Source organism: Chiloscyllium plagiosum, chromosome 5 (assembly GCF_004010195.1).
Source record: "Chiloscyllium plagiosum isolate BGI_BamShark_2017 chromosome 5, ASM401019v2, whole genome shotgun sequence".
In the NCBI taxonomy this organism is placed as follows: domain Eukaryota; kingdom Metazoa; phylum Chordata; class Chondrichthyes; order Orectolobiformes; family Hemiscylliidae; genus Chiloscyllium; species Chiloscyllium plagiosum.
Window position 1 is genome coordinate 121,834,937 of NC_057714.1, and position 12,123 is coordinate 121,847,059.

At 46.7% G+C, this 12,123-nt stretch overlaps 1 long non-coding RNA gene across 1 annotated transcript; it reads left to right on the forward strand.

Annotated features, from left to right (window-relative positions):
- Positions 1-487: 487 nt before the first annotated feature.
- Positions 488-10,963, forward strand: LOC122550205. The gene is made up of 3 exons (XR_006311766.1): positions 488-1,027; positions 9,156-9,209; positions 9,935-10,963. It is a non-coding gene; the product is annotated as an uncharacterized LOC122550205 (long non-coding RNA).
- Positions 10,964-12,123: the final 1,160 nt, after the last annotated feature.

The window sequence follows — 12,123 nt, forward strand, 5'->3', positions numbered from 1 at the left end:
ACAGTGCGGCGCTGCCTCAGCGCTGACCCTCCGACAGTGCGGCGCTGCCTCAGCGCTGACCCTCCGACAGTGCGGCGCTGCCTCAGCGCTGACCCTCCGACAGTGCGGCGCTGCCTCAGCGCTGACCCTCCGACAGTGCGGCGCTGCCTCAGCGCTGACCCTCCGACAGTGCGGCGCTGCCTCAGCGCTGACCCTCCGACAGTGCGGCGCTGCCTCAGCGCTGACCCTCCGACAGTGCGGCGCTGCCTCAGCGCTGACCCTCCGACAGTGCGGCGCTGCCTCAGCGCTGACCCTCCGACAGTGCGGCGCTGCCTCAGCGCTGACCCTCCGACAGTGCGGCGCTGCCTCAGCGCTGACCCTCCGACAGTGCGGCGCTGCCTCAGCGACTGACCTCCGACAGTGCGGCGCTCCCTCAGCGCTGACCCTCCGACAGTGCGGCGCCCCCTCAGCGCTGACCCTCCGACAGTGCGGCGCCCCCTCAGCGCTGACCCTCCGACAGTGCGGCGCCCCCTCAGCGCTGACCCTCTGACTGTGTACCTGACTGCTCAGGGGAATCTGTCTGAGTTGTGGAATCATCGTTTCTATCTTGGGAGTTGGGTGGTGACAGAGTATCCCATTTTGAGAATGTGGAGCTCTCCTGAAACTGCAAACCTGGGAGCTGGGGCTGGCCCTCACTTTGTTTGTCTGTAGCTCATGTTACTGTGTTCCTAAGGTAGTGTCTCCAGGCTCTTACTGGGCTCTCTGAGGGAGGCAGCTGGTTTGGCCAGTGTACATTCACCTGTCACTCTTTCTGAATTCTCACTCCACAGGCACCGGAGCAGGATGTGAGGACACAAACTGGACCCAAACCTGCCTTCCACTTGGCCAGTTCCTTTGTCAGCGTGAGCCAGCAGACCAGGAAGAGACAGTGGAATGATGATGTGATCGAGATCAACAGATTTACTGTCTCTCCCAGCCTGCTGTGTCCATCTCACTGGTCAATGGCTTCATATGAGGCCCAGACTGAAACACAGCCCCCAGTATTGAAGTAAGTTCTCGATTGTCCTCCCATTGTATTTCCCTGTCCCCCTCTGTCCAGCTCCAGCTGCCCTGTCAAATCACGGAACTGTACCCATCGACTGATCCGAGTTCCCCAGAACATGCACAGTTAAAGTTGGCACAAGAACAGGGGGACTCTGGGCGAACAGACCACAATCTATCATAGCAATTTTTGAGAAGATTTGTAGCTCAGGTTGATGATAAGTATGTAAGTTAGCTCGCTGAGCTGGAAGGCTTGTTTTCAGACGTTTTGTCACCATGACTAGGTAACATTATCAGTGAGGTGCTGGTGCTATGTCCCACCTCTCTCTTTATTTGGTTTCTTCGTGGGTGATGTCATTTCCAGTTCTTCTCTTCTAGGGAAGGTAGATGGGGTTTAAATCGATGTGTTTATTGATGGAGTTCTGGTTAGAATGCCAGGCCTGTAGGAATTCTCGTGCGTGTCTTTGTTTCGCCTGTCCTAGGGATGTGTGTGTTGTCCCAGTCAAAGTGGTCTCCTCCTTTGTCTATATGTATGGGAGCTAGTGAGAGTGAGTCGGGACATTTGGTGGCTAGTTCGTGTATCCTGGTGGCAGGTTTCCTGCTAGTTTGTCCGATGTAGTGTTTTACTACAGTTCTTGCATGGTATCTTGTAAATGACGTTAGTTTTGCTGGTGGGATCTAATGGATCCTTTAGGTTCATAAGTCACTGTTTAAGTGTGTTGGTGGGTTTGTGGGCTACCATGATGCCAAGGGGTGGGAGTAGTCTGGAAGTCATTTCTGAGATGTCTTTGATGTAAGGTTACGTGGCGATAGTTTTTGGTTGGGTTGTGTCTGCTTGTTTGGGTTTGTTTCTGAGGAATTGCAGATTGTGTTTATCAGGTACCTGTTTTTCTTAAAAACGTTGTATAGATATTTTTCTGCTGTTTGTAGTTCTTGGGTGCTGCTGTTATGTAGCTCATTGAAATAATGTCTTGGTGCAGCTGCGTTAGTGAGTATTGGGATGATTGCTGCTGAAGTTAAGTATTTGGTCTGTGTTTGTTTTTCTGTAGACGCTGGTTTGAAGGCAGTAGACAGGCGAAACGAAGACACACATGAGGAATCCTACAAGCCTGGCATTCTAACCAGAACTCCAATAAACACATCAACTTAGATCCTATCTACCTTCCCTTGAAAAAAAAATGGAAATGAGATCACCCCCTTAAGAAACCAAGCCCTATAAATAGAGAGGCAGGACATACCACCAGTGCTTCACCAGAGACTCTTGCTGATAATGTTACCTCGTCATGGTGACGAAACAGCTGAAAACAAACCTTCCAGCTCAGTGAGCTAACTTATATCCATGCAATCTGTCATGTTGCAAAAGTTGCAACATCTCTTTACAAACAAATTAGCTTTCAGGACCCTACCAACTATAATGCAGTGAAAGGCCAGTCTGCCCTTTTTGGTGAATCCTTGAAAAAGTAGTCCCACATCCCTGCCTTGTTTCCATTAACCTTTCAAATTCCTCACCAAGATCCGAGAAGTCTCTCAGCACATGGTTTGCATCCGAGGATATTAAAAGAAAGTAGCCACAGACATTGTGGATGCAGTGTTCGTAATCTTCCAGGAGTCTTTAGATTCTGGCAAAGTCCCAAAGGATTTGGGAAATTTGGCTGTCTGGATACAGAATTGGCTGGCTGAAAGAAGACAGCGAGTGGTATTAGATGGAAAGTATTCCACCTGGAGCTCAGTGACCAGAGGTGTCCCGCAGGGATTTGTTTTTGGGCCTTTGCTCTTTGTTGTTTTCATAAATGACTTGGATGAAGATGTGGAAGGGTCTGTTAGTAAGTTTGCCAATGACACAAAAGTCAGTGGTGTTTTAGGTAGTGTGGAGGGCTGTTGCAGACTACAACATGTTTAATGAGTATTTCGCATCATGTTTACTGTGGGAAAGGACATGGAAGATATAGAATGTAGGGGAATAGATGGTGACATCTTGAAAAAATGTCCATATTACAGAGGAGAAAGTGCTGGATGTCTTGAAATGCGTAAAGGTGATTAAATCCCCAGGACCTGATCAGGTGTACCCAAGAACTCTGTGGGAAGCTAGGGAAGTGAGTGCTGGGCCTCTTGTATCATCGATAGTCATAGGTGAGGTGCCAGAAGACTGGAGGTTGGCAAATGTGGTGCCACTGTTTAAGAAGGGTAGTAAGGACAAGCCAGGGAACTATAGGCCAGTGAGCCTGACCTCGGTGGTGGGCAGGTTGTTGGAGAGAATCCTGAGGGACAGGATGTACATGTATTTGGAAAGGCAAGGACTGATTAGGGATAGTCAACATGGCTTTGTGCATGGGAAATCGTGTCTCAAACTTGATTGAAATTTTTGAAGTAACAAAGAGGATTGATGAGGGCAGAGTGGTAGATGTGATCCATATGGACTTTAGTAAGGCGTCGACAATGGGAGACTAGTTAGCAAGGTTAGGTCTCACAGAATACAGGGCGAACTAGCCATTTGGATACAGAACTGGCTCAAAGGTAGAAGACAGAGGGTGGTGTGTGAGGTGCTGCATTTTGGGAAAGCAAATCTTAGCAGGACTTATACACTTAATGGTAAGGTCCTACGGAGTGTTGCTAAACAAAGAGACCTTGGAGTGCAGGTTCATAGCTCCTTGAAGATGGAGTCGCAGGTAGATAGGATAGTGAAGAAGACATTGGGTATGCTTTCTTTTATTGGTCAGAGTATTGAGTACAGGAATAGGGAGGTCATGTTGCGGCTGTACAAGACATTGGTTATGCCATTGTTGGGATATTGTGTGCAATTCTGGTCTCTCTCCTATCAGAAGGATGTTGTGAAACTTGAAAGGATTCAGAAAAGATTTACAAGGATGTTGCAAGGTTTGGAGGATCTGAGCTATAGGGAGAGGCTGAATAGGCTGGGGCTCTTTTCCCTGGAGCGTCTGAGGCTGAGGGGGTGACCTTATAGAAGTTTACAAAATTATGAGGGGCATGTAATAGGGTAAATAGACAAAGTCTTTTCCCTGGGAGTGGATGAATCCAGAACTAATGGGCATAGGTTTAGGGTGAGAGGGGAAAGATATAAAAGAGACCCAAGGGGCAACGTTTTCATGCAGAGGGTGGTACATGTATGAGATGAGCTGCCAGAGGCAGTGGTGGAGGCTGGTACAATTGCAACATTTAAAAGGCATCAGGGTGGGTATATGAATAGGAAGGGTTTGGAGGCATATGGGCTAAATGCTAGCAAATAGGATTAGGTTAGGTTAGGATATCTGGTCAGCATGGACGAGTTGGACCGAAGGGTCTGTTTCCGTGCTGTACATCTCTGACTCTAACAAGACATTGAGAGGATGCAGAGCTGGGCTGAGAAGTGGCAGGTGGAGTTCAACCTGGATAAATGCGAAGTGATTCATTTTGCAAGGTTGGATTTCAGTGCTGAATATAGGTAAAGACAGGATTCTTGGCAGTGTGGAGGAACAGCAGGATCTTGGGATCCACATACATAGATCCCTGAACGTTGCCACCCAAGTTGATAGGGTTGTTAAGAAGGCATATGATTAACAAGGAGATTGAGTTTAAGAGCCGCAATGTTATGCTGCAGCTCTATGAAACCCTGGTTAGACCACTCTTGGAATATCTGACCAGTTCTGGTTGTCTCATTATAGGAAGGATGTAGATGCTTTCGAGACGGTACAGAGGAGATTTACCAGGATGTTGCCTGGATTGTAGGGCTTATTTTATGAAGAGAGGTTGAGTGAGCTAGGGCTTTCCGCACTGGAGGACAGAAGGAGAGGTGACTGCATAGAGATATACAAGGTAATGAGAGGCATTGATAGAGTAGATAGCCAGAGACCTTTCCCCAGGGCAGAAATAGCTGTCACGAAGGCTCTTAATTTTATGGTGATTGGAGGGAAGGTATAGGGGAGGTGTCAGAGGTCGGTTCTTTACACAGAGACTGGTGGGTGAGTGGAATGCACTGCCAGTGGTGGTAGAGTCAGGGACAATAGGGACATTTAAGTGACTGCTGGACAAGCACATGGACATCAGTAAATTGAGGGTGTGGAGGTTAGGTTGATCTTAGATTGTGATAAATGTTCAGCACAACATTGAGGGCCGTAGGGCCTGTACTGCGTTGTACTCTTCTATGCTATATGTTCTGTGATTGGAAAACTGCCAATGGAACACCTTTACATAAAAATGCAGGCAAACCAAAGGCCAGTTAGCTTCACGTGTGTTATTGAGAAATGTTAGGGTCTATTATAAAGGATGTAATAGCAGAGCATTGAGATGTATATAATATAATCCAGCAGGGTCAGCGTGGCTTCACAAAGAGGAAATCATGCCTGACACATTTATTGGAATTCGTTGAGGAGTTAACAAGCAGGATCAATAATGGGGAAATACTGGATGTAATATATTTGTATTTTCAGAAGGTGTTTTGATAAGTGATCACACATGAGACTGCTTGTAAGAGTAGAGCCCGTGATGTTGAGCATAGAGGATGGATAGAGGATTGGCTAAATAATACAAAACAGAGGGTCAGAATAACGGGGGCACTTTCAGGAAGGCAACATGAAACTAGTGGAGTGCCTCAGGAATCAGTGCTGGGGCCACAGTTATTTATAATCTGGAATGAGGAGAGTTGGTGGATGACCTAAATCGGGGCAAAGGCCAGCAGTGAGGATGACAGAGTCTCTGAGGGATATAGCTATGGGCGGACAAAAACCAAGTTAACTTAGTTGCGCAATTCTCTCTCAATGCCTTCTGAAAATCCAAAAATGTTGAATCCACTGCAGGGGCTAACCAGGGGACAGATATTAACTAACTGACCAGGGAACAAAGTGGATACGTATTTCAGGTGTAAGGAGTGATCCAGCTATGCAGCATGAGACTGGGAATAATTGGAGAGATCCAGCAAGGAGCTGGGGCCTTGCTCTTGAGAAGGTGATGGTGAGCTGCTACCACCAGCCAGTGCAATCCTCTAGTTCCTGGATTGTGACCCAGCGACACTTAGGGAACAGCAATATATTTCCACGTCTGGATAGTGAGCGGCTCTGAGGGGAGTGTGCAGACCGTGGTGTTCCCATGTAGCTACTGCTCTGTGCTGGAAGTTGCTGGTTTGGAAGGTGCTCTATAAGAAGCCTGGGTGAGTTAGTTCTTATAGAAGGACTTTCAGCTGTCACAGTGTATTGATGGTGGGGGGAGTGACTATTGAAGGAGCTGGCAGTGTTGGGTAGGATCCCAGTGAACTGCATTCCAGGCTCTGGTTCCTTTGAGTGGGGTTTATTGACAGCAGTCACACAGCTCTTCCCTCTCAGTGCCACTTTCTTACCCTCTATACTTACGTGGTCATTTAATCAATGGGGGTGGGGGGTGGGGCGACATGGCACAGTGGGATACGGTTGGGAGGGAGTTGCTCTGAGAGTCCTCATCGTTGACTCCAGACCTCATGAGGTCTCTTGGCTTTAGGTTAAACATGGACAAGGATTACCATGAACCATCCTCCTCCGCTGATAAATCGGTACTCCCCCATGTTGAGCAACACCTAGATGAAGCATTCAGGACGGCAAGAGCACAGAATGTACTCTGGGTGGGGGATCTCAGGCATATGTGAAAATCAGAGAAAGTGAGGACTGCAGATGCTGGAGAGTCAGAGTCGAAAAGTGTTGCGCTGGAAAAGCACAGCATCCGAGGAGCAGGAAAGTGGATGCTTTGAGCATAAGCCCTTTATCAGGAATGTTGGGGGGTGTGCGGAAGGGAGCTAAGAGATAAATGGGGGATTGGGGGGGTGGTAGCTGGGAAGGTGATAGGTCGATGCAGGTGGGTGAAGTTTGTGATAGGGTCAGTGGAGTGTGTGGAGTAGATACGTAGGAAGGAAGATGGACAGCTCAAGAGGGAGGTGCCGAGTCGGAGCGTGGATCTGGGATGAGGTGGGTGGGGGAAGGGGACAAGCAACTCCCTCCCAACCAGTGAAGTCAATGTCGATGCCAAGTGATTGAAGGATCCTGAGGTGGAAGATGAGTTATCCTTCCTCCAGGTGTTGGGTGGCTTGGATTTGGCAGTGGAGGTGGCCCAGGACGCCCAGTGGGAGGGACAGTTGAAATGGTCGGCCGCAGGGAGATGGGGTTGTTTAGTGTGTGCGTCCGTGATGGTCTGATTGTGCACACCAGTTTCTTACGGTCCTGAGCAGAGCAGTTGCCGTACCAGGCTGTTATACACACGGACACTATGCTCTCAATGGTGCATCTGTAGAAGTTGGTGAGGGTCCTTCTGGACTTGGCACATTTCCTGAGCCTACGGAGGAAGAAGAGGCATTGTTGTGCCTTCTTGACCATCGCATTTACCTGGGAGGTCCAGGACAGGTTGTGTCAGTTATTGTCACTCTGAGGGATCTGACACTCTCCATCCTCTCGACCTCAGCTCTGTTGATGTAGATGGGAGTATGTCCCCTTCCTCCTCTTTCTAAAGTCAATGATCAGTTCTTTAGTTTTGCCGACATTGATAGAGGTGATTTCCATTGCACCGGGTCACCAAGAGAGATATAGTCCCAGAGAAGAAGATTAACCACCAGAATGTGAGCAGATGTTCAGGCGCTCCCGGATGGAGTGGCTGTTGAGGGAGCTTCAAGGCCAGGTCATTAAATAAAGGGATGGAATCCCTTGTCAAGTTTTAATTAGATTTAATGACCCACAGTATCACTAACATCTGGGGTGAGTTGCTAAGATATCTGTAGGATCTGTTTATCAAATATGCTTTGTGGGCTGTTTGATCATTGTTTGTTATCTACGGTTGCCTCATGTTAATTCTGGATGTTAGAATATAAGTTGTTTAGAGAGGATTTTTCCATTGGTACAAGGCATTGGTGAGACTGCATCTGGAATACTGTTTTAGTTCCCTTACATGAGGAAGAAGGTAGTTGGGGAGGTTCACTGGATTACTTTGAGAGATGAAAGGCTTGCCTTATGAAGAGAGATTGAGAGTTTGAGGGCAATACTCTCTGGAGTTTAGAACAATGATAAAATACTAAAGGGGTTTGACAAAGTAGACATCGAATGGATGTTTCCTCAAACAGCACAATAGAAAGGGAGGACATAGTTTAAGGATAATAGGTAACAGATTTAAATTAGATGAGGAGAAGTTAAAGGATTGTGAATCTGTGGTGTGGATGCTGGGTCATTGAGCCAGTTTAAAGAGGTATACCGAGTTTTAATGAGTAACCAATTGAAGATTATGGAGAGCAGGAAAATGGAATTGAGGTTGAGATGAGATCAGTGGGGATTGTATTAAATGGTGGAACAGGCAGGAGGGGCTGAATGGCCTACATATTGTGGATTGTATTGCTGTTATAGGTTTTGGTATAATTGATGATTTTGTTCACAACTGGAATCTTGTAGCTTTGCTCTCAGTATTTTGGAGGTCTCATGTTATCAACCTAAAATCAACGACTTGCTGATCTTCCGCCAGATCGTAACAAATTTATTGGTCAGGTCCGATATTGTAACAAGCAGAGAATATTCCATCACACTCCTGACTTGTCCCTTGTAGACAGTCTGGGGAGGCTTTGGGGAGTAACAGAGGTGAATCTCCTAACCTCTGACTTTGTGTCGTAGCCACTGTCTTTATGTGGTGGGCCCAGTTGATTTTCTGGACAATGGTACTCCCCAGGGTGGTGTTAGTGTGGGATTTAGTGATAGTAACACCATTGAGTGTGAAGGGCTGCTGGTTAGATTGTCTCCTATTGGTGATGGTCACAGCCTGGCATTTTTGTGCAGTGCATGTTGCTTGCCACTTGTCAGCCCAAGTCTGGATATAGCCCAGATCTTCTTGCATTTGGTCATGGACTGGGCACGAAGTGCTGAACACATAGGGAGTGGCTAAAAAATGTAGGTTTTTGAGATTTCAGTTGCGAATAGCTGTCCTTTGTGCACCTTAATTCTTGTGATAATCTGTGATGGTTCACTGTTTTAGATGGAAGGGTGTTCAATGCTGGGGAAACCCCTCCAACCCTCCAGCAATCCTGGTATCTGCCTGAGAGAGGCGGGGGTGTGGGCAGTGGGCTGGGCTGGTTCGCAATATGTCACTGTTTAAAACAACAATTATCCAGTGAGTGGTTTACCTTCCCATCTTTTTCATCCTCTCAGGAAGGAGAATACGCAGGAGCAGGGTTCTGGCTTCTCCCAGGATTGGATTGACAGGTAAGCGCTGACTGACTGTGGGCCAAGACCCATTATCCCGGAGGAATCCTGTACTACCCTCCCTCAGGCCTCCATCCAGAGGCTCAGCTTTCAGTTTTTTTCCAGCAGGAGATCCAGAGCAATCCATAAGCGAAAGGTTTTCAAATCTTGAATCGAAAGCAAGTATCAGATTTATGTTTCTGTAGCACCTTACAGGTCCCCAGTATCTCCCTGAGTACTTTAGAAATACATTCACTGTTTGTAGGAAACACTCCATCACTGTGTGCACAGCAAGATCCCACGCACAGCGTGATGGTGATCAGAGGAATGACTATTGGTCAGGCCACAGGACAAAAATACCTTGATGTTAAAGATAGTGGCTGTGGGATTATCACAACCACTTTAAGGCAGGCAGGGTCTTATCTCTCCAACAGTGCAGCGCTGACCCTTCGACAGTGCGGCACTCCCTGAACGCTGACCCTCCGACAGTGCTGCGCTCCCTGAACGCTGACCCTCTGACAGTGCGGCGCTCCCTCATTGTTCAGACTGTGTGTATCACTGGACTTTTGTGATCTATTTTCTGAAGAAACTGAACCCATGAGCTACTGGGATGGTATGTGAATTGTTGACCATGCTGCTGTGGTTGTATGAATGGCAACAGTGAGCTCAGATAGGGGTCAGATTGGGTTAATTTCAGGAATTGTTGTAGACGTCTTTCCTGATTTTAATTTTGTCTCTCTCTGCAGATCCCAACCACCTGTGTTAAAGCAGGAACGCCTGGAGAAGACCAAAAGTGTGGAGTTTGAGAATCATTGACTGGCTAATTGGGGAGCTGGGATTGATGTTCAGAACAGATGACCAGACTGCTCTCTGGTCTGACCTCTGTCTGCTAGTTGTCAGCTTGCTGCATATAAACCTTCTCAGACCTGTTCCTATTGCACAGCGTTCACATCCCCCAAGCTGTCAAGTTGTACCGTGCTGCTGCTGCTGTTGGCTTGAGTGATCTTCACTCTGTGTAATTCTGCTGTCATAGGCTTTCCAATATCGTTGTTGCCTGATCTCAGTGCCGTTCTGAGAAACTCCGCAACAAACTTTTTGACGCAAATCTTTGCAGGTCCGGGATGGTTTGACCTGAGGTTGTGTTCATCTGAGCTCCAGTTTATATGATCGGCAGTGGCTGAATGAGACTGATTAATTCGTGAGTGGAAACCCAGCTTCCAATCATTTAAAACTGCTAGAAAAAAAAACTCCACTCTCCCAGTTTGGAGTTCTCTGATTTTTTTGTATTGATTGGTTGTTTGAATTTGCACTTGTTAAAATGAACAGCAGGTCCTTGGAGTGAGTGAGTGTCACTTCCCTGGAGGGAGGTGGTTACAGATGTCTGCACTATTTTGTGTCCTGTCTGCCTTAAGGTAATTGTAATAATCCCACAGCCACTATGTTTAAGAGCAAGATATTTTTAAAAAGAAATCCCTTTGATCATTATCGTGTTGGTGTGTGTGGGATCTTGCTGTGCACAAATTGGCAGGCTTGCTTCCTAAATTACAACAGAGGCTGATTTACCACTGTTCAAGCGAGGTTTATGAATTATTTCACTAATTGATGCTGCTGGTTCTGTTTTAGACTTTGTCTGTAACTGAGATGACAATGGTTGGAATTTATTGAACCAAAGATTATTTGCTGCTTTGTGCCTTTCATTTGTAGGGGGATCAAGTTTAAGAGCTGTGAGGCTATGCTGCAGGTCTATAGAGCCCTGGTTAGATCACACTTGGAATATTATGTTCAGTTCTGTCGCCTCATTATAGGAAGGATGTGAAAGCTTTAAAGAGGATGTAGAGGAGATTTACCAGGATACTGCCTGGACTGGAGGACAAATCTTAGAAGAAAGGTTGAGGGAGCTAGGGCTTTTCTCATTGGTGCAAAGAAGGATGAAAGGCAACTTGATAAAGGTGTACAAGATGTTGAGAGTCATAGATAGAGTGGATAGCCTTTCCCCAGTGTGGAAATGGCTATCACAAGGGGACATAATTTTAATTTGGGGGAAGGTGTAGGGGAGATGTCAGAAGTAGATTCTTTACACAGTGTGGTGGGTGTGTGGAATGCACTGCCAGTGATGGTAGTAGAGTCAGAGACATTAGGGACGTTTAAGTGACTCTTGAATAGATACATTGAAGATAGTACAATGAAGGGTATGCAGATCTTAGAGTAGGATAAATTCCCGCCTCAGGCGACTTTCTGTGTGGAGTTTGCACATTCTCCCAGTGTCTGCGTGGGTTTCCTCCAGGTCCAAAGATGTGCAGGTCAGGTGAATTGGCCATGCTAAATTGCCCGTAGTGTTAGGTGAAGGGGTAAATGTAGGGGAATGGGTCTGGGTGGGTTGTGCTTCGGCGGGTTGGTGTGGACTTGTTGGGCCAAAGGGCCTTTTTCCACACTGTAAGTAATCTAATCTAAAAGGCCGGTACAACTTCGAAAGGCCTGTACTGTTCTATGTTCTAGGTATTCCATCATTCCTGACTTGTGCCTTGTACATTATGGACAGGCTTTCGGGAGTCGGGATGTAAGGAAACAGGATTCCTAGTCTCTGATCTATACTTGTAGCCACTATATTTAGGCACCTCCACCACTGACACTCAGTAGCAACTGTATGTACTATCTCAAAATTGTACTGCAGAAATTCACCAAAGGTCCTTAGACGGCATCTTCCAAACCCACGACCACTTCCATCTATAAACACAAGGGTAGTAGATACATGGGAACACCACCCTCTGCATGTTCACTTCCATATATTAAACACATTTAGATTAAGTCTTTCATCTTTTAGAATGGGATATGCTAGTTTTGGTTATTTAATATGTAAATTCCAGAACTCCTTTTAAGTTACATTCTCAAAATAGCTTCAGCTTTCCTAACAATAGGTGTCATCTCAGCTGAGACA